Consider the following 23,358-nt stretch of genomic DNA (forward strand, 5'->3'; position numbering starts at 1 on the left):
CCGTAAATCCAAATTATGAAATCTAAACCCATCGTAATGTTCCTGATGACATTATTATTGAAATCGATCATATCTGTCGTGTGACACAGCAACTGTCTGGCAGCTGTCCGAAGGGCCAACACATAGAGGGCAACAAAAGCAGCTTCTCAGCTGAGACTTCAGGGCCATGTCTAAGCGAGGTAGCACATGGCTCCCTAGCTTGGAACGCTGCCAGAGTCATTAGATGTACCCGGCGTCCTGCGCTGGGGGGAAAGGAGCATGGGTGCTTTAATGACCATCCTGACTTCCCATCTGAAAGACATCATTTCTCACAGCCCAGGGTCTGATGCTTACAGCACAACACATGAGGAATTAGCCAGGCAGTAAATCATCTCAACACTTTCTGCAAGAGAGGGCCCTTTTGATGTTAAAAAGAAAGAGGTCTAGGAGCCTGAATGCTAATACCCCGTGCTTGTTTCTACACCAGAACCACTCTCTCCACCGTTAGTGGGTTTGTGCTTAGGGAGCGCTAACTAATTTTAATATGGGCCTAAGGAAAGCGTAATTGGAAAGGTAAATCTGCTGAAGGGACACTCAGGCTATGCCTTCTGTGCGCGTGTGTACGCTTTACGTAGCTATCTCAAACGATGTCTGTGCTCCTGTGCGTAGTGCACAGTAGGCCCACGACACATAGTCCTTGGACGTAAGACATAATCTCTGTCAATATTCGAAATAATCAAAAGATGTACTGGATAGTGACCTGTATCTAAAATGACCTGAACTCAGTTTTTAGAGCAAGGGAATAATATGGAAATAACTTTGAATTACATGTATTTAAAATTTCATGTCAATGTATACCGCTAAGTGGAACCTAATGAACAAAACGAACCGATAAACAACATAGAAACGGATTCAGAGGTACAGAGAACAGACTTACAGCAGTCAGAGGGGAGGGGTAGTCGGGCTGGGTGAAATGGTGAAGGGACTAAGAAAAAAACTCATGGACACAGACAATAGTATGGTGATTAATGGAAAGGGGGGAGGCAGGAGAGGCTGAATGGGATGGATGGTGATGGAAGGAGACTTGACTTGGGTGGTGGACACACAGTACAATGTATAGATGATATATTATAGAATGGTACCGCTGAAACCTACATGATTTTATTAACCACTGTCACCCCAATAAATTCAATAGAAAGATAGACTTCCAATACAAAAATTGAAACACATAAACATTAAAATGTCATAACAGAATTCAATTGGATCACTAACCTGTTTATCCATTGCTCGCACTGTAGGATTACCATTTTAATGTAGTTCCCCAATGTTTATGCATTTGTATAATTTAAATCACACATGGGTTTGTACTAGTATTCGAACATTGTCATGGAGCCTCTTAGTCTTTCTTGTCACTTTCTGATGCTACCAACAGTGGAGTTGACTCTTCCTGAGAGCTACGGGAACGATTTGCCTGAATAAGTCCAGAATCAAGCAAATGAATTATATTAAATTAAATGTTTAATATAAAAGCAAATGAGCATCTTGTGTCTTTAAGAAAAGTATACCAAAGCCAATTTAGTCTTAGGTCAACACAATTCATCAGGAAAGGGCAGACAGGACTAAAAGTACCATAAAACGGTTTTTCCCCCTTAGTATAAAATAGTGCTCATTTATTCCTTTTTTTATTCAATATCCTCCTTTGGGCTTTGCAGCAGAAAGCAGAGATGCCTGGAAACCTTATTTAAAAATTTGGGGGAAAGAAGTAGAGAAAACGGTAATGATATTAATGTGTTTCATTAATTGCAGAAAGGCAACCTCATTTGCTGAACTGCCCTGGGAGATGGTGGCCTCCCCTAGACACGGAGAGGGGCCGGGAGATTGTAAACCGAAAGAGTTTTCATGCTTAAAACAGAGCTTCCAGTTCGTAGACCGAAAGTCATGTGTCCGGGGAGAGTGTGGTCTCCGCTTGGCCCACTTCAGGCTGAACAAAGTGTTGTACAACCGGAGAAGGGGGGGGGGAGCATGAAACAGCTGCTAAGTCCCGGGGGGCGGGGAGGGGAGGCCGAGAGGCAGTGGAATTTTCGATAACCACTCCAGCATTATCCTTCCCCTTCCCAGCGGCGATGGCCAAGATTGTGTTTGTTTATACTTACTAGAAGATAAAGAACTGACTCTGAGCTGCGGGAGAAATGCTCGATTTCCCTGAGAAATCAAAGCGTTGGAGATTCTCTTGCAACATCTGGAAATCGTGCCAGAACGGCCGACTGTGGGGTATTTCCTGCCTGGTTTTGCAGCCCTGAGGGGTTGTGCTGTGATCCAGGAAAACCTAAATATTACGCCGCGCTAATTATTTGGGAAGGGTTCCGAGGTGGGGATGATGAACTCAAATGCGGTTTGCCTGCGTGGACTCCTACCTGCAAACTGCAGAGGCATCGTCGGGTGGGCGGAGCCATCGTTGGGTGGGCGGAGGCATCATCGGGTGGGTGGAGTCATCGTTGGGTGGGCGGAGCCATCGTTGGTGGGCGGGGTCATCGTCGGGTGGGCGGGGTCCCTCTGGATCAGCCCTATGGTTTGGGGAGAATATTGATGACCCCCGGTTTGTGAGCGGGGGAACTTTCTACTAGGAGAATTATTTTGGGGACCACTAAGGCAGAAACCACCCTGAGCATAAGCGAATAAGACTAAGATAAGATCATCCAGTCTATAATCTTTTTACAACATTGCGGACCAGCACTGGGACCGGCATCAGTCCTGGATCTGTGGTTGCAAAACAGTGTGCGCTGGACCATGCCCTCTGGGCCTGCAGACGAAGTCCAGAGCTTTGGACCTGCTGCCCGCAGCACAGACCTGTGCATGTGGCAGGAGCTAACGTGTGTTTATTTGCCCTGCGAGCTTGCAGGGCATCACAGGAAATACTGAGAAACAGGTTTGCAACCCTTGGGGATAAAAATGCTCCTCCCTTTTTTGGAAATGTTTTAGAATACCTAATTGGCTTTCATAGAACCTTTGTAGATGAATTCTTGTTAAAGATTTAATGTTTATTTTTATTGATTTTGAGAAAGAGAGAGAGAGAGGAGCATCAGTCTGTTCCTGTATGTGTCCTGACCAGAGATTGAACCAGCAACCTCTGTGCCTTGGCATGACGCGCTAACCAACCGAGGTGTCTGGTCAGGGTTTCTTGTTAAAGATTTAAAAGCTAGAGTATAAAAGTAGTATGAGGTCTGAATGGCACCTGAGAAAGCAGGGTGGGGGGGACTTATAGAAGACACGGGTCAAGGAAAGATGAGACATAGGCCAGGTGTGGCATGCGGGGTGGAAGTCAGATGGATGGGGCCCATTTCAGCACCAGAAGGGATGGTTAGCTCCTGGTTGGAAAAGAACGGTGACCCCGAAGTTGAAAAAAATCAGTATCCTTTGTGCAGTTCCAAAGGCAAGCAGCACGGTTTCTGCCCGCCTCCTCCTCGCCTTTCTCCTGCGCTTGTAATTGGACCACAAAGTGGATTTCTCCCCCCCTAGAGCTCCAACCAAGGAGGATGGCGCGGGCTTCGCTCCCAGTGGCGAAGTGTCACCGTGTCGGTGATTTGCAATGCAAATCGTCAGGCTTTGGCATCCAAGATTGATGTTCCCCGTAAGAAAGTACTTAGCTGCTGGGCCGGAGCTGAGTGGAAGCGACACAGGTCTCTTCCCAGCCTCGAGTGGTTGTCAGAGGTAACAAGGCCGGGCTGGGGGAGAGATGTGTCTGAGCCCTCCTGTACCATTCATTACCAGCGCGTGCTATTAATGCATCTAAATGCAGTCGGGGCCAGCCAGTCTGGGCTGAGGGCAGATGGCATATCGGAGCTGGGGCGGAGAGCAACGGGACTTTCCACGAACCACCCTGGAGACAAGCAAGAAGGCACAGAGCCCCTTGGGGGGGGTCACCTGTCCAGGTCAGACTGCTGTCAGCATTCCCAGCGTTTCCAAGCAGCTCAGGGTGGTGGCACGTGGTTCAGGCGAGGACCAGGGTCCTGGGAAGCCAGTCCAGATGCTGAGTCCGGCCGCAGGCCCCCAGGGAGCAGGGGAACTTGATACTGGACCTTGAAACCCTGTAGTGCAGGAAATTTACCAGAAAGTCAGGTAAAACTCATAAAGAAAATAAAAAATGCACCCGAAACCCAGCATTTTCTTCATGTGGTAGCTATTGCGACCTGGGGAAAAATGCTTTTATTCAACGTGTTACTGTACAGGGAGATTTTGATTTGCTGACAGTGACATGGAGGGAGGAGACTTCTCTCAGGGTCTGGGAGGTGGCATTGATGCAATCAGGGCTTGGCTCATATGGCAGGGGACCTCTGTCCGATGACTGTTTGTAAGCACCCCAGGAGGGATGCACCAATGAGAAGGAAAGTGTACCCATGCATCTCCCTTTGCAATGATACATTAGTTTGTAATTACACATTATGGGATCCATGTAGAAAACAAACTCTCAATAGAAAATAATACGTTCTTTTGAGAGTCCCCATGTAACCAGCGATCTAGAAGTACTCTCTCCGCTGTGAAGGTTTCTAGATGCAAACACACGCACACCACTCAGCCTGCGATATAGCATGAGCACATTGTTATTCCGAGAAGCAGGGAAGAACAATTTCCTGTCACTGCTTTGAGCAGCTCCTGAGGATTTGCTTCTGTACGTGCGTGGTCATCAGGCTGGACCCCCGGGCTGCGCACTTCGCTTTGTTTTGCTCTATTTTAAAACATTGCAATCCATAGTATTGGGCTTTTGTCCTTAGTCATTTCTCTGGGTAAGCCTTTCTGTTTCTAAGTATAAAATTATTTGGGTCATTTTTTCCTCTGTTACTTTCTATCGCTCCTTCTCACATGCCCTGGTGAACCACCAGGCCCCTTTTTGATACAATGATATGGAAGAACATGTCTCTCTTGGTCAACTGAAACTTGGCAGCCTTTCTGCCAACATCTAAATGTGGGCCACCTTGGGAGCAGAGAGAAACAAAAGGAGGGTGGAAGGGGTGAGATCCTGGCATTGTGTTCTCCCTTCCCATTTGCAGGTTGAGCTACTGTCCCTGTTTAGGGCAGGGGATGTATAGTGTCCAAATGTGTGGCCCCAGGTCTCACTTATAAAGTGGATATTTGGAACTGAGAACATGTGTTTTCCATATAAATGGTATTAAAAATATGTGTGAATCTCCCAGAAGAGTAAAACAAAGCTTACAGAAACCTTGCAACAATAAGACTTAACATTACTGAGCACCATCTATATGAGAAACCTTGCAACAATGAGACTTAACATTACTGAGCACCATCTATATGAGAAACCTTGCAACAATGAGACTTAACATTACTGAGCACCTTCTATATGAGAAACCTTGTAACAATGAGACTTAATATTACTGAGCACCTTCTATATGCCAAGATATTTTTCTACCTCACTTCGAATCCATGACCTAAATTATTTATAGTGATGATTTTTTTTACAGTAGGCAATATGATGGAGTTATATATATATTTTTTCATTTTAACATTGTAAGTACACCTACTTCATCAATTTCGTGATGTATTAGAGAATATAAAAACATTAAATGTGTTCTGTCATCATTCCCTATCTTATTATAGTCCTAAAGAACTAAAATGAAAAGTAGTAAAATGGCGTGGGGGATAGCCTTTATTTACCATAGACTTAGTGCTGACGCCAGGGGCGACCTTGTGCATGCTCTGAGGAGGACCCCTGAAATCCTTTTAAGGGCTTGACTGAGAGCCAAGACCAAGGTTGACCCTGACCCTTCACTGTGTTGAATTTTCTTTGACAACTTATGGAATTTGTCCCATTGATTGACCCAGTTAATATAAGTCTGCTGCTCCTCGAGATGTCTGGGAAGGAAAGGCTCTGTTCTCAAAGAAGGGGGAACCAAGAAAGGAAATTGCTACGTCCTTGGGTATCAGGTGGTGTGTGCTCTTCCCGTGTTCCCATTAGAACCCGTCATACGCCCAATGGGAGGCCACAGAAAGCCCGGAAACGGTCCATGAGACAGGGCCATGGAGAGACTAGGAGTGAAAAAGAAGTGTTCTGCCCTCCGAGTGCTGGTTGAGGAGAAGGTCAGACTTTAGGAGAGGAAGGTCAGGAATCACTGATGGGAGGCCATGTTGACAAGGAGCCGTCACAAAAAAATGGGTTGAATGGGGCCAGTCCTTCCATGGTGGAAATCTGAGAACTCCTATAAGAAAACCTGTATCACTCAAGTGAGCTGAGGACACGCTCAGTGACTAGAGAGGAATAAAGACAGTGACGAGCCCCGGCTGGATGGCTCAGTTGGTTGGAGAGTCATTCTGAAGCAGAAAGGTTGCGGGTTCAATCCCTGGTCAGGGCACATACAAGAACAGATCGACGTTCCTGTCTCTCTCTCTCTCTGTCTCTCTGTCTCTCTCTCTTTCTCTCTCTTTCTCCTCTCTCCCCCCTCTCCCTTCCTCTCTTGCCTAATCAATAAAGAAAAAAAAAGTATAGTGATGAAAATGACTGGAGAACTGACTTTATAAGACCACACGATAAACAGTTGTGATGGGTTTAGCTGGGTGTCCTGCCTTCCGAACATTTATCCTCTTTAAAACTATGATCCTCTAATTACAAGAATTGTGTAAGAAAAGCAAACATATACAAATGACTTATCCTTGTCAGTTATGCTTCTTTAAATCAAGATGCTCTTTAATAATTCTACTAATGCAACAATGGCAATGCAATTACCATTTTGATTATTAATTGCTGAATCGGAGGCTTAGGGGGTTTTACTCACCCAAGTCCCATAGCCTGAAACTCTGACTAGACTCGGCACTGCCTGTGGTGACAAACACCTGGAAGGTTCCGACTTTGGTTTAACTCTTAATTTAGATGGCAGGGGCAGCAGAGGCACTGAGGGGACAGAAAAATGGAGAACAGTGGCCTCGGCAGGCCCTTGGTACACAGCCAAAGCCATTCCCCGTCCGCCTGGCCAAGAGCGGGGTCTGACGTCCTCCCACGGTGTCCGCGGTCTCCATTAGAGATGCTGACAGTTACGAGATACAGTGGAAGATGCGGGTAGCGGTCCTCGCACTAATTGGACTGTAATGTATAGTCCCGGTCAGGCACATCTTCTCAGCACCCCCTCCGCACACGGCAATCAAGCCATTTGCAGAAGATGTATTGGCTGTCGAGCCCCGGGAGCAACCTTAAGCTGCACCGGCCTTTTAGCGGAAAACACAATTAATTTTGATGCCGAAGGGCAATTAAGCCTGGGGTTAACATAAAAAAAAAAAATCTTTTGGAACTTAGCACGTCAACGATGGGGTAGGAACTGTTTCTCCTTCCTGCGTTGCAGAAGCCCACAGACATACACCGGCCTCTGGTTCCTCCAAGTTGCCAAATTCCTGTTTGATTTCAGCGCGCGTGAACTACAATGCAAAGCCGGGTCAGCCGTGTTGCTCTGCTAACGGAGATCGCTTACGTCAACTCTTTTAGCGCCGGTGGTTCCAAAAAAACACGTGTGTGCCTGGACACCTGTTACATTCATCGATTTGTGGTAACAATGTCACAGATTTTTTTTTTTTCTCAAACGCGTGCATACATGCATGGAGAGCATGCCACGTGTTAAAAGTCGCTCTAGTTAATTTCTGCTCAGAGAGAAATCTGCATAGAAAACAAATGTTTGGTTTAATATAAAAGAATACCCCAAAGCCAGGAGAAAGATGCTGGTGTCACATATTGCTTAGAGAAGAAAAGATTCAATATTTACACGATTAATTGGGGGAAAAGGTGATGTGGAGGAGAAAGGCTGGGGGTGGGTTTTCTTTTGGGGGGGTGTGAGTGCAGGTATGTACATTGGGCTGCTTACACGGATTCTAACTGAAATTAGTTAGTAGCCTCTTTAACTCTTGGTCATCAAGTGTTTTTTTGTTTGTTTTTTAGTGAATTTTCTGTTTAGACTTATTTCCCCCTTTTTAAAAGAATATGTTTTTTTTGTTTGTTTTTTAACCCATAAGAAGTTTTACTAATGTATACTGTAGATACTGATTGTTTTGTTGAATATATTTTCATGACAAATGACTTTCTCCCGGCTGTTGTCTGATTGCCACAACGTCAGTTAGAATGTGGGCAGTGCTTGTGACACGCACGTTGGCACCTTCCATCTGAGCTGGACTTCGCGTGTGGTCCAATCCGCTACGAGGGGGCTTCCTGCAGCGCTGTCTCTAATAAGAGCTCGTTCTTGCTGGGGCTTGACTAGTTCCCAAGAACTCTTTAAAACTTCTCATTGGCATTATGGAGTTTAATCCGCCAAGCACCTCTGTGTGGTTTGCACTATCGCTACGCCCAAGTGAGCAAACCAAGGCACAACAGTTACAGAATTTCCCCCTCAAGTCACAAAGGTAACAGAAGTAACCCATGAGGGATTAGAGCTCACACTCACAACCACTATGCTCATTTGTCTCTAAGATAGGACTGAATAGATTGCAGTTTATTAATCAATGTGACACCATTCTGTTAAACTGTAGATGTACGTGAATCGGCATCAATAAATGCCAAAATAATAGCGCTAAGTAAAGGAAAGCTAGTTTAAAAGAGAAATACATTCAAGTAAAGTTATCGTTTAAAGAACATATGTTTATATAAAAAATATTATATAGCTATAGCGATATACACGTATATTTTGCTTATTCATTCAAATGCAAAAAAAAATGCAGATATGGTTTTAACATTGAGACATATCGACCTCAAAAAAAGGATAGTTTCTTAGAGGGAGAAAAAGAAACCGTAAGTGTATTTCTTGCCTTAAATATAAAATAATCATTTTATTTTTGGTGGATATTAAAGTAGACTCCAATTTTCTCAATTACGAAAGTTCTGTGTAAATAAAAATAATAATCTATTGTAAGTCAATGAAATAAACTGTCTTTGCACTTAGCTTATCTTTTGCTAGGGCTAAAACTATACTAAAGTATATCTGGATGAAATGGTATGAATACTTTTCTAAGTTTTTCTCAACCTGTTGATAGCTTGTTTTCCAAAATATCGATACAAGTTTATCCCTATTAAAACCAATGAATGCAGGCTCTGATTTAACTGCACCTTTCCTTGCATAGAAATGATTATTAATTTTTTTTATTTTATTTATTCATTTTAGAGAGTCGGTGGTGGGGGAGAGAAAGAAAGAGACAAAGAGAGAAGTGTAGAGGGAGGAGCAGGAAGCATCAACTCTCATATTTGCTTTGACCAGGCAAGCCCAGGGCTTTGAACCGGTGACCTCAGCATTCCAGGTTGAAACTTTATCCTCTGCTCCACCACAGGTCAGGCTGATCATTAATTTTTAATTAATTTATTTTCATTTAATACATGTAAAATGGTCCGATGTTATTATATTGCTTTGCAACCGTTTGAGGATAATTTGGTATCTTTCTCCACTTGCTTTTTCTCACCTTTGAATTTCTTCATGCTTTTTCTTACTTGCTTTTTGTATACTTACATTTGGGGGGGGGGTTGTTGTTTGTTTGTTAATTTTTTTGAACTTTTGAAAAGTGGAATTCTGTGGATGCTTAGACTCTTGTTCCCATAGTCAGCTTTCTCTCTGAAAGAAAGAGTCAGCATCCTAGTGTTCCTGTCCCCAACAATTTTGGGTTTTCTCTCTGATAGTTCAGGGTCCGATTTCCCTCAGCAGGTCACCTTTCCGGGTGGCTACTGCTTTCTCTTCATAGAATTGTACACACTCCTCCACGTTGTATGGAAACCACCCACTGGTGTTGGATTTGCACAGTGTGTAGTTTTTATAAATGTTTCTCTTAAAAAGCCACCTCCCAGGAAATCCCTGGGCGGCATGCACGACACAGGGTAAGCTGGCAGCGGCCGGGGTAATGCCAGAAGTTCCCAGGGCTGAGTCTATGGCTCCCAGGGGTTGACGCCATTTCTGCCCTGTCAGCCAGCTTCACTGTGAGCTGTCGCGATGCTCCCTGATTTTCTACACAAAAGAAATATGGCAGAAACAGAAGGCAGAAAAAAAATATGTTAGCTAGGGTGACACCACCATGCAAATGCTCCACGTCGCTTAACTCTGAAGTCCGGTGTGTGGACTCCTCCAGCAGACAAAAGGGGGCGGGGCCCGAGGCAGTTCTGCGCATTGTTGGTAACGTGAAAATAGTATCGTTCGGAGATATCCGGAGAGTTAAAGCAAAATGAAGTAATTCGCTTTTGCCTATACAATAGGAAAGAATTGATTTGTTTCAGTTCCTATATCTTTTTCATTGTTCATGTATAGTGAGTGTTGGGGGGAGGGGTTTGTTATGATGGTCAGGAGGCCTGGGCTGGCGCGCGTGGGGCAGGAGGTCACAGTCAGCTCCGCTGCTGGCCCGCTGTGGGGCGGGGCTTGGCCCCTCACTTCTCTGAGCCGCGTTTGACATTGAAGAAGGGCAAGGCATTGAGGGAGGCAGTCTCTGGTGTCTGCCCACCTTTCAGACGTTTTAATCTTTTAGGGACATTTTGGAACGTGTAGATTTAGTAGCTGGAATTTTCTTTCTTTCTTTCTTTTTCTTTTTTTAAAAATAAAATTCAACGGGCTGGCATTGGTTCATAGGAACACATAGGTTTTCAGGTGTATAGCTCTATAGCATGCGAACTATTGGTTGCGTTGTGTGCCCATCACTCAAAGCCAGACTACTTTCTGTCGGCAATGGCAACGTCTTTGATTGGAGGGAATAACACACCTTACCACAGACGCCTTCATATGCTGTAGCACTTCTGAGAACTCATACACAATGCATATATTTAAAAATCCTGCCTGCAGTTTGTTTCTTTGTTTTGTTTTCTAGCTCACACAAGTTCAATAAGTTCTGGGAAGTAAACTAGAAGTAAAAAGATCCCGCAGGGAGTTCTGCAGATTTTCCAAGAGCACCAATGGGGGTCGTTGAGCTACTGAACCTTTTAGAGATGGACAGAAATCGTCCCTGCTTCTCTGTAAAGTCACAAAAGGTTGACGTGATCTGCTTTTGATATGGGTGACATAGTTCAGCATATTCGAATGTGTCTTGATCTTATCTCATCCTGATCTGAAGCTCCTCTAATAGGCAGCTAGATGGTTTGGGGTAAATAGAAAGGAAAAACAGACAAATAGATATCTAGGCAACATGTTTCAAATGGTGGGGCCGTTGAGTTCAGTGCCTACCATGAGGAAGAGCGGGAGGGGAAGCCAATGAGAAGATCATCTCCATACAACATGACGGGTTCTGCAGTCACCCTGACGGCGGGCCCTCGGGGGGCACGCAGGGAGGAAAGTGGTCCTGGCTGGGGTCCTGTTTCAGCAGAGGCAGGAAAGGCAGCTGGGGTGCTGACCTTGGGAAGAGGCAGCAAAGCACCGTGCAGGTGAGCAGGCTCCTTGCTGCAGGGCCAGGAGGTGCTGCGGACTAGGATGCCCCCGGGGAGCTCCAGGCATGAACCCAGAGGACGTGGTTGGGCAGGATGAATCCAAAGAGGCGGGCTCGCAGGTAGAGGACAGACAGACCGACGGCTGTCAGAGGGGAGGGGCTTGCGAGACCGGGTGAACATGGCGGAGGGATCAAGGGAAACAAGGCCTCACAGACACAGACAACAGGGTGGTGATTATCAGAAGGAAGGGAGCCTGAGGGGAAGGTGGAGAGGGTGGAAGGGGGGTGGACGGTGATGGAGGGAGACTTGACTTGGGGTGCTGAACCCCAATACAGTGAACACATGAAGTATCATTGACTCATACCCCTGAAACCTATATAATTATACCAACCAAAGTCACCCCAATAAATTCAACAAAAGAGGAAAAAGAAAACATAGATGCAGGCAGGGGTGCTGAGGCAGAGGGCCTCACGTCCTACACGAGTAGAGCTAGGTGGTTCTGTGTGCACAACGGGTGCCATTGGAAGGATTTAAGTGAGTGTGACAAGGCCCTGGCCAGTTGGCTCAGTGGTAGAGTGTCGGCCCAGTGGAAGTCCCGGGTTAGATTCGTGGTCAGGGCACACAGGTGAAGAGCCCGTCTGCTTCTCCTCTCCTTACCCTCCCCCCGCTCTTCTCCTCCTGCGACTGTGCCTCAACTGGTTTGAGTGCATTGGCTCTGGGTGCTGAGGTTGGCTTTTTGGAGCCTATGCCTCAGGCACTAAAAATAGCCTGGTTGCGCCTGACCAGGCAGTGGTGGAGTGAATAGAGCATTGGGCTGGGATGCGGAGGACCCAGGTTTGAAACCCCAAGGTCTCCAGCTTGAGCATAGGCTCATCCGGCTTGAGCACGGGCTCACCAGCTTGAGCACGGGGTCGCTGGCTTGAGAGTGGGATCATGGACATGACCCTATGGTCACTGGCTTGAGCCCAAATGTCACTGGCTTAAAGCCCAAGGTCAGTTACTTGAGCCCAAGGTCACTGGCTTGAGCAAGGGGGGCACTTACTCTGCTGTAGCCCCCGGGTCAAGGCACATATGAGAAAGCAATCAATGAACAACTAAGGTGCCACAACAAAGAATTGATGATTCTCATCTCTCTCTGTTCCTGTCTGTCTGTCCCTATCTGTCCCTCTCTCTGACTCTCTCTCTGTCTCTGTCAAAAAAAAAAAAGTTTGGTTGTGAGTATGGCCCCCTAGGCAGACAGTCCCCAGACGGGGGGTTGCCAGGTGGATCCCAGTCAGAGTGCATGCAGGAGTCTGTCTCTCTATCTAAGCTCCTGTCACTTGGAAAAGAAGGGAAAAAAAAGTGAGTGTGACAAGTTTAGTTTTATACAGTCCCTGTAGTGGGAAAGAGTGAAGCCTGTTCATGGTTGGAAAATTTAGGAAAAGCTGTCATAAGTATTCATGCTGCTGTTTCAAGTTCTGTTACCTCCCTGCACATTATCTCTTACCCCACGTGCGTTTCCCAGCATCGCTTGCCCTGCTAAGCTTGGCAGGGTCCGTTAGTCTCAGAATCTTCGAATATGTAAGGTTCCCCACTTCCAAGAAAACTGCTCTCACACTCGATGAAAATCAGTGCATATACTGAACGAATACCATGTCAGTACTCACTAATGTTCCATGATAACGTAAGCTTTCTTCTATGACTATGAGGATCATTCGATGTAAAGAAATGAATCTTCAATATCATCATATCTCAAGGAGGAAATATCTACTTATCTCAGAGTCTTCCAAAAGGCAATTGATAAGAGTTCAAGATACATTTATAATAAAAAATTTAACAAGTATGTTGATTGAGTGATATTTCTCCAGAGTGTTAATATGTTTTGATAACATAAGTAGCCAATGTTATGCTTAAGTAAAGCACTAGAGACATTCCATTCAAGTAGGGAAGAGTAATTCTAAGTATTACTATTACTATGTAACCTTGTTCTTAAAATGCCCATAAATGCAACATGGCAAACAAAAGAAGAAATAGGAAATAAACATAATTATTACCATTTGTAATAACTGTCTAGCTGAAAAATTCGAGAGAATTAATTGAAAAAAAAAAACCCACTGGAACTAATAAAACAATTCTTTAAAATGGCCAAATATAAAGTCAACATACTGAAAGTAAGTATTTACCTATTAAACAGCAACATCAGATAGACTGTAGTATAAAAAAAATCTATGTACAATAAATCAAAGTGGTAAAATATCTACGGATGCTTGTATCAGTTCGTCTTCTTAGGATCCACATAGATAAAATTACTAAGCTTTTTCCTGATCGACATTTGAAAAGACTTTAATAAGCAGTGAAACACAGAAGGCCATAATGCACAGGTTACCAAGTCATCAGTCCGTAATCAGTGGCGTAAACAGTCAGTGCTCAATAAAACCTGTAGGGTGCACCCAGGCAGGCACTAGACCAGGGGTCGGGAACCTTTTTGGCTGAGAGAGCCATGAACGCCACATATTTTAAAATGTAATTCTGTGAGAGCCATACAATGACCCGTGTACGTTACACATTATCCAATAAAAATTTGGTGTTGTCCCGGAGGACAGCTGTGATTGGCTCCAGCCACCTGCAACCATGAACATGAGCGGTAGGAAATGAATGGATTGTAATGCATGAGAATGTTTTATATTTTTAACATTATTATTATTATTTTTATTAAAGATCTGTCTGCGAGCCAGATACAGCCATCCAAAGAGCCACATCTGGCTCGCGAGCCATAGGTTCCCGACCCCTGCAGTAGATACTCAGAGAACCCTTTGATCTCTCAGGCGATTCTAGGAGATGGGGATTCTCAGTAACTCCATTGTGAGAGAAAGAACGAGGCACTATCATTCTCTTAGAGAGGCTCCAATAGGGAGGGCCCAAGTGGGGTTAGACGTGGGTGTTTCCAAGCCACCACATCCCTTGGCCACCCCATTCATACTCCAACATACGCGTGTGTTTGCCCCGACAGGTTGATATGTTTGTGTATTTTCCCAATCTTCTAAAGTGACGCTATCTTACTTCTAAAGTAAGAGGAAAATAACTTGTTTTTATTTGTTTTTTCTTTCTGTTTTATCAATAAGAAAGACATTTAAGGATGTAACTTCAAAAGCAGGTGGGGACAGAAGACTGTGATAAAAACGGGGATAAGCAAAAGCTCTCAGTTACCCTTGCATTTTAGTTTCGAATGTTTCGGGTATATACACACTTAACCTTTTCCCTTCCATGTCTTCTAAGAACCCCAAATTGGAACAGTATGTGTTTTATGATGTTCTTTGACTTGAAAATATGACCTGGTTCATGTCTCTGAAATGCCCCTTTTTGTTGCTTTTGTTAAGGCTGCAAAAACGTTGGTGTGTTTTGTTTAGTTTTGCTGTTTGGATGCCCAGTGGGCCTTCTGCGGTCTTGGGTGTGGCCCCGCCTGAGGGGGCGAGGCAGCTGGGCTGGACCCAAAGCCCGGAGGCCCCGGGGACCTGCCCCGCTCCTCACCTAACCTCACTGCCTCATGAGTTTCCTCTGTGAAATGCTTTCACTCTGTGCCCTTCAGTTGGACCACAGAGCAGACAGCGCTCTACATTTAAAGTAAATGCAAAAAGTGACTTCCCTGTGTCCTCACTGACTCCCCCACTTAGCTGGCTCCCTCGTTCTCCATTTCCTGTCTATTCTTGACCTCTTTCCTTTAGCTCAAGGCAGGGGGCTTGGCCACAGGGGGGCGCTAAGTGCAGGACGGCTTCCTCTGACTGGAGCCGGCAGGAGGGGTGGCCAGGACGCCTCTGCACCCTGTCCAGTTTCTTTCCCTCCACCCCTCCTATTTACGGATGCTACCTTTGATATGTTACCTCCTTAGTTCTGACACTTAAAGAGCGGTAATAACGACGGGAAGGCGTTTGCATACTTACTGATCGATTCCTGCACTCTTCAGAGCACTCTCTCCGGTTGCTGTCTTGGAAAGCCTAAGGCCACGGGCTTGGGTTCTGCGTGATACGTGTCTCGTCCCTGTCCCCCCCGTCACGCCAAGCATTGCCCTCCTGAATCCTGAGCCCTGCTCAGAGCGAGGTCCTGCCGTCTGTGTGACTCTGAGGCCCCGCTATCATTACCATAAACCGAAGGAGAAGCCACAGGGCCACCATCTGTCCAGCGAGTGGACAGGGGGGAGCAGACACGCCCTATTACAGAAATTAAGGTGTGGGAAAGACAGGTTTAGTGGGGAAAGGTGTGCAGACACCTTGAGAGCCATTGTCCAAGGCCCTCCGGGTGGAAGAACGGAAGTAGGCTCACCTGAATTAGCCTGCGGCACCAGAAGAGACTCATTTACATGCAAAAGACGATCTCACTGCCCTCTCAATGGGGAAAAGTTGTTCTAGGTGGAAAGTTTGGTTTCCAAGTCAACAGCATGTGTGCTCATACACCATAACCAGAGAGGCTGGAAAAGGGCAGGGAGAGGTGGACATACACTTTTTTCCCAAGTTTAGTATATATAGTTAGTATACAATATTCCATTAGTTTCAGATGTGCATGATAGTGATTCATCATCTATATAATCTATATACCTTATGAAGTTTTCTGCACACAAAGTCTAGCAACCACAGATCACCGTGCCAAGTTGTCGCCTCTGTGTTCACTGCTGCATTGGTCACAGCGGCCCGGGTACTGACAGACCCCTTTGAATGGTGGCCCAGCTGCTTGCTGCATGGTCTCTAAGGGAACGAACCTCCATCAATAGTCTGTTTTCTTACTTGGAAAAGTGGTTAAAAAAAAAAAAATAGTACTTATTTCCATGAGCCACTGGGAGGATTAAAGAGAGGACAGTTGGGGCCGTGTCTGACCCATAAGGACAGCCACAGGTACCTGGAATCCTCTAGAAGCAGCTGCGTATTTGCTATAGAGACATCCAGGTGTCTGGGCGCGGATAATACTTGACCAAGTTCCTTTCATCCTGGTGTGGCCACTTCGTCGGTTCTGCTGGCTGTTATTAGAAGCCTCCCCGACACAATAGTGAGGAATGACGGACAAGGGGGAACACACAGACGGCAGTGGAAGCTATTGAGGATCGTTCACTCACCCTCCCCGCACCCTTGACCTCGCGCCTCCAGTCGGATTGGTCACTTCTGTCCATTTCCCCTTCCTGCGTCCACAGGGAACGGAAGTCGGTGGCAACCTTCTGCAGATAATGTGACACAAGGGCGCACAAGAGCGGAAGGGAGAAAACATTCCAACAAAAGCCTGGGACTCGGGTTTAGGTAAATTCAGGAAGGAGAGAGAGAGAGGAAACGGTGGCAGCCTGCCTGACCAGGAACTAAAAAGAAAAGGATTCAGGCATCAGCCCCGGAGCACAATGTTAGGTCATTTATAATAAGGACTGCATGAAAAAAAAAAAAAAAATCCTGCCACTCAAAATGGAAGAAACAGTGATACAAAGAAACGTATCAAGGCAACCTTTGAAAGTACTTAGGATGCCAGACTCTTTTTCTAACGAAAGTCCTCAGACAAAAGAGATTCCCCAATTGGTAAGGGGTCGAGGTCCATGTCACGTAAACTTCACACTCTCGTGAGCCAAGTTTCTGAGCCAAATTCTTCTTCGTTATGAGGAAAAGGGAACAGAAACTTAACATCAAAATGGAGCAGATTAAACTCAGCCTTCCTCCATTAATTAAGAGGTCGTCTCACCTTTGGACCAAATTTCTTGTCGGTTCTATTGTTGCCTTTATGGGTGACACAGGATACAGTTCAAAGTGACAAATGGGGGCCAGTTTACATATAAAATCAGAAGAAACGTGTCTTATCCCATAAATTACTCTTACCTTAAAAATTAAAGATGAGAGAGAAAGAGAGAGAGATCTTCAGGGAGAGGAACACATTTTTATAAAAAAATGCCCATTTTGGTTCTCTTGGCACCAGAAATGCTGAACTTCTGAGAAACAGGTTAATCACGAGATCAGAGCTGTCTTAGAGCAGGAGAGGATGAGATGATTTCAAAGATCCCGGCCTGAGTGATTGTCTTGCTCTGCTCCTAAAACGTGACCCCAATCAGATACGAATTAGACTCATCATTCTCTATTAATTTCAGATTGTTTTCCAACCAACCCCATACAAGTGAACCAGCTGTCTTGCACAAATATTCTCCAAACCTAAATGCCTGCCTAGAAGGACCCCCATTTTGGCAGGAGTGATGAGCTGACTTCTACCTCAGTGCCTTCAGTAACTCAAATTCTTTTCTGTGAAAAGGGTTAAAAAGTAAGATGCTGTCAATCCACTGTGGGACAATTCTGGGGTTCACATACTAGGGAGAGAAGAAAAAACATCCCTTTTCTCTTTGATTGTCTTCCCCATTGTCCAGTGAAGTGAATGGAAAAGTTCTGTACTTGGCTGTGTGAAGTCAGTACCCCCCCCCCCCCCCCGCTCCCCCTGGGTGGGTAAGGAGAATCATTAACCATTAACAAAGCTGCCAATTGCCCTGAAAGGCAGCACACCTGGGTGGGAAGTCACTCGTGTGCATACGTTGGAACTTTCTGTTTGGATGGCAGTCCGTTCTGACTTCCAGGAGGAGCCTGACATCTGAAAGCAGGAGCCATCTGGTCCGCCATTTCTCCCTTTCTCTGCAGCTTGTTTAAGCCCCTCACATGAACTTCACTTAAGAACTTAAGACACACAGCCTTCCAGTTTGGTATAAATCCACCGAGCCATTTCCCCATAATGCCGTAAAGGACACGGTTAAAAATATAATATATATATATATATATATATATATATATATATATATAGAGAGAGAGAGAGAGAGAGAGAGAGAGAGAGAGACAATGATTGCTCTCACCGACCACATACCAAGAAAGTATCTATGTTATCTTTTATTTAGGCCTTATGTTAAAATTGCCAGGTAGATACTGTTACTTCATTTTATGGATGAGAAAGGTTTTGACTCGAGATATATATTTTTTTAATTTTATTTATTCATTTTAGAGAGGAGAGAGAAAGGGAGAGAGAGAGACAGAGAGAGACAGAGAGAGAAGGGGGGGAGGAGCTGGAAGCATCAACTCCCATATGTGCCTTGACCAGGCAAGCCCAGGGTTTCGAACCGGCGACCTCAGCATTTCCAGGTCAAAGCTTTATATACTGCGCCACCACAGGTCAGGCTGACTCGAGATATTTAAGAGACTGTGCACCTTCTTTCTACCGGTAAACAGGTAGACAGCCGCAACTTGAACCTGGAATTTACTGGCTCCAGTCTGTGTCCTTCTGCCTTTACGTTCTACCGCCCTTGTGGTTTACAGACTTCCCCCGAATCATAAAAGTCTTTTCCTTTAAAGCGATGTCTATTTATTATTATTATTTAATTTTTTTAAGATTTTATTCATTTTTAGAGAGATAGAGAGAGAGAGAGAAGAGGGTGAGGAGTGGAGAAGCAGATGGTCTCTTCTCCTGTGTGCCCTGACTGGGAATTGAACCCGGGACATCCACATTCTGGGCCAACACTCTACCACTGAGCCAACCAGCAAGGGCCAATAATGACTTTATTTTTAAGGTTAGTAATGACAATATCAATAATCAGAGCTCTTTTCCCTAACTTGGTTGCAAACATAATTTTTTTTAAGTTTTTTTAAAATTTATTCATTTTAGAGGAGAGAGAGAGAGAGGGAGAGAGAGAGAGAGAGAGAGAGAGAAAGAGAGGAGGATCAGGAAGCATCAACTCCCATATGTGCCTTGTCCAGGGTTTCGAACCGGCGACCTCAGCATTTCCAGGTTGACGCTTTATCCACTGCGCCACCACAGGTCAGGCAAACATGATTGACCAAGCTGGTGTCCCTGTAGGTTCAGGGCCAGCACCCAACCCTCTGTTCAGCGCCCCTCCCCCTGGCACTGGCCCAGCCCTCGGCCCCTTTTCCTATTGGAGCACCTGACTCACACTCAACACGCCAGTCATCATCGCAGCAGCTGCTAAGTCTTGCTTTGCAGCAGTCTTAAAATCTAGAAATTGACAGGAAGAGGGGACTTTGTAAATTTTGACTTCACTGTAAACAGTGTCAATAGAAAATGAAAAAACAAAACAAAACAAAAAAAACCTTATCGCCGAAAAAGGTTCTAGATGTAAGTGACTTGATGAAAATTTAGCTATTAATTAGAGGCTTAGAAAATCCAGGTGGGGTTTTCCCTCTTTATAGTCAAGCCTTTCTATAGCTACATGGATATATATATATATATATATATATATATATGTATGTATATATATATATATATATGAATCAATTTAATGATATACTTGAGTCTCATCTGTTGCCCTATAAACTGTAAGCTGTAAGCGATTGGAATACAGACTCCCCCACCTTGGTCGCCAATCACTGATTCCCCCTTGAAATTCTTCTCAGCTGATGTGGTTTTCAAGCGAAGCGTGTTCTCTTTCTTTAATAGCTTAACGTTACCGCAAGAATCTCTCTGGTTCTTCCAACCTCGTGCCACGCGTGACATTCTGTCCCTATCAGCCATCAGATCATTTCTCCTAGAAGTGGCGTCCAGGCGAACCCTGGAGATGAAAGGAAGGGTTAAGTTTACTTCCAATACGAAGGAACAATTCGGAAATAAATGTCAAGGTTAAAAAGTCCAGATGGTAATTCAACTGTATCCTTACTATAAACACGACGTGATTTATGGGAACTACTAATGGTATCTCCGTTTAGATCTGGACAGCTTTGCTTTCTCTCATCTGAGTTTTAAATTCATCAGATTCTTTTCCCCCCACTATCAATCCTTCACTACAAAGAGACACTCCCGATCAATTTGGGAGTATTTTAAAATGCAGAAATTGATAAATGTTAACAACCCTAATCCATGCAAATTACTGTCGGTTGTCATTATTTATAACCGGGCGGATGTGCTCACTCAAAGAGCCTCAGAGACGCTCTGACAGTTCAGGCTTCCAGTTGTGAGTCATCTTTGCTCTCTTTCCCTCTTTCATGAGGAGGGATCACACTGAATTAGTTTTCACTTTTTTTTTTTTTTTCTTTCTTTCCCTCCCTTTGCCTGACACGGCAATTATTAGCTTTCTTGGCTTTGTCAGAAAAAGCCATCAGCGATGTTTATCTCCTGGGGCAAATATCGGGGGAAACAGCATGTTTACCACTTCAAGGGGGCTGTAATCCAAAGGCAGGCCCCAGGCCGGCCGTTTTTTTTTATAACGGGGAGCTGAGGGAGTCCAGCCACGTGAACCGAGCAGCTCTCCTCTCTGGCGCAATAATCCTCCCACCACGAGCCTCCCGCGCGCTCCCCGGCCGGTCTTTGTTCTCTGACCTGCGCTGATGAAACGGGCCAGCGGAAATAATACTCAATTCGGCCTCTGATTTGCATCGGACTCTGCGGGCTAGCCAAGCGTTGGTCTGAAGAGCCACGCCCTTTTCGGATTAGGTCTCCTTCTCCCCTGGTGAGAAGCGACATGTTCTTGCGAGCGAGCGTCTATCGCTGGGCTCACATCTCATTTGAATATCGTAACTTAAAAGAGGGTCTGACTCAAATCCAGGAGGATAGTCGGAGAAATCAGCTTAAGCTGCATTTGGTCTGATCACGTTATAACGGAGGTCAACACGACCGTGAATCTGCTCCGTGTTAGACAAGTCATTTTGTCGCATTCTTCACAGCCTTTCAAGGCCCAGTTCCAATTGTCATTCCCATTCTGAAACCTTTCATCATCTCAAGGCCAAATGAACTCCTCCATCCACCGTGCTCCCAGTAATCTTTCGGACGCATTCTGGTTCGTTCGCTATTCAGCACAATTTTTTTTAAAAAGAAAAAAGTTCTAGGCACATGTTAGGGCTGGCAATGTAATCAGAATCAAAATAAAGCTTAGGCACTCCAGCGAGAAAAGTCATAGGCAATTAGACTCAATCCTCCGTAGATGGCAAGTTCAAAATACGGTCGGGGCATGATGGAAGGGCATCTTCCTTGTGGGGTTAGACAGGAGTCCCCAGAGCTCACAGAGGAAGTCTGGTCCCAGTAATCACGATGGGTGGGAACTTAAGAAAAGCCCTCTTTGCATAAGGAAAGTGATGCAAAGTGGAGACATATTTGGAAGAGAAATGAATATAGAGCTGGTTTATGTGTAGAATACCAAGAATTGATTAAAAACTAGCCTGGACAATTAAGCCAGTTCATTAGAGATTAGGGTCAGGATTTCCATTTTAAACTAAGGGCCATGGAAGCTGGGGTTTACAGGTAGTGAGAGGTCTGAATGCGGTCTACGGTTGGGAAATGGAGAAAGGTCGAGAGAGCCAGTGATTGCTAGAATCTAAAATAGACAGAGATGGTTGATTATTTGGGTATGGAAAACAGAGGCAAAAGAGGAAAATGACATGCACGTCCCTGCCCGTAGAAACTGGGAGGTAGTCATCTCTTTGGTTGAGATAGTGACCTCAGTATAAAGAACGGTTTTGGGGGAGAAGATGTGGAGTTTAGATCTGGTGTTAAGAGAAGGTTGCCTGTGGAACATTCATGTGAGGTGTAGAAGAGATGAATATTTCTTTTTTCTTTTTCTTTTTTTTCTTTTGTGACAGAGACAGAGAGAGGCAGAGAGAGGGACAGACAGACAGGAAGGGAGAGAGATGAGAAGCATCAATTCTTCACTGCAGCACCTTAGTTGTTCATTGATTGCTTTCTCATATGTGCCTTGATGGGGTGGGGGTGGGGCGGTCAGCTGAGCCAGTGACCCCTTGCTCAAGCTAGCGACCTTGGGCTCAAACCAGATGAGCCCACGTTCAAGCTGGGACCTCAGGGTTTGGAACCTGGGTCCTCCGCATCCCAGTCCAATGCTCTATCCACTGCGCCACCGCCTGGTCAGGCAGAGATGAATATTTCTATGGTGGATTTACCTTCAGGCATATAGACTGGGGATAATATTTGGGAGCAATCGCCAAGACATTGACAGACGAGATATACAGGGGAAGAGAGAGGGGTTGAGGTTGGTAAACTGAGGAAATTTAACGATTATGATTTGAATTTGACACGACAAAAACCTGACCAGAGAGGTGAGAAAGTACCAGGGGAATTCATTACCACAAAAACCAGGAAAAGGAACATTTCAACAAGAAGTTGAGGTCAGAAGCCATCCATCTCAAGGAAGCAAGTAAAACTGAGAAGCAGTCAACATCGACCTAATTTTTAGAAGTGAATAAGTCACTGGTAGACTTGTTTGGAGCCTTTTGTAGGGGAGTGTCAGGGTCTAACAAAAATTGCAGATATAAAGATATGTGTTGGAAAAAATGGAAGCATGTGGAACAGTTTTTCCAAAGACTTGGGAGAGGGAAAAGCACTTCTTTTCCAAGGGAGAGGAGGAGAGATACAGAGACATACTCGCATGCGCCCTAACGGGGATCCACTTAGCAAGCCCCATCTGGGGCTCATGCTCTGCCCACCTGAGACCATGCTTGCAATCAATCTACTTTTAGTACCTGAGGTGGGGGCTCCATGGAGCCATCCTCAGCGCCCAGGGCTGATGTGCTCGAATCAGTCGAGCCATGGCTGTAAGAAAGAGAAGAGAGAGAGAGAGAGAGAGAGAGAGAGAGAGAAGACGGAGGGGTGGAGAAGCAGATGGGCGTTTCTCCTGTGTACCCTGACCAGGAATCGAACCAGGAAAATCTATATGCCAGACCGATGCTCTACCACTGAGCCAACTAGCCAGGGCCTGAGTTTTTGTAGTCAGCTTTTTATTTATTTTGAGATTCTCGGTGACTAGCCTGGTACCGGTAGCCTCATAAATACTGTTCAATAAATGAGTGACAAGGGCAGAAGTGGTGAACATATTTTTTTCCACCACAATTTTCCAGGGAGACACCAATTACTTGGATGGAAATTAATTAGAGAGACTAGAGTACCAATCTCTGTGAAGCGAATTAAGTCTCCATGAGGCCAGGCTGCCACGTGTTTAATTATACTTACAATGAAAGTCGGTGATACCCTTTCTCTCTGATGGAAAATGAACTCCTAAACAACTAAGTGGACTGAAACTGGTG

At 45.1% G+C, this 23,358-nt stretch overlaps 1 long non-coding RNA gene across 1 annotated transcript; it reads right to left on the minus strand.

Moving 5' to 3' along the window:
• Positions 1-2,217: 2,217 nt before the first annotated feature.
• Positions 2,218-15,419, minus strand: LOC136384473 (uncharacterized). The gene is made up of 3 exons (XR_010747608.1): positions 15,268-15,419; positions 3,901-4,064; positions 2,218-2,543 (listed from the first exon to the last, which is right to left on the minus strand). It is a non-coding gene; the product is annotated as an uncharacterized lncRNA (long non-coding RNA).
• Between the last annotated feature and the right edge of the window lie 7,939 nt (positions 15,420-23,358).

The sequence above is a fragment of the Saccopteryx leptura genome, chromosome 13, assembly GCF_036850995.1.
Source record: "Saccopteryx leptura isolate mSacLep1 chromosome 13, mSacLep1_pri_phased_curated, whole genome shotgun sequence".
Classification (NCBI taxonomy): Eukaryota; Metazoa; Chordata; class Mammalia; order Chiroptera; family Emballonuridae; genus Saccopteryx; species Saccopteryx leptura.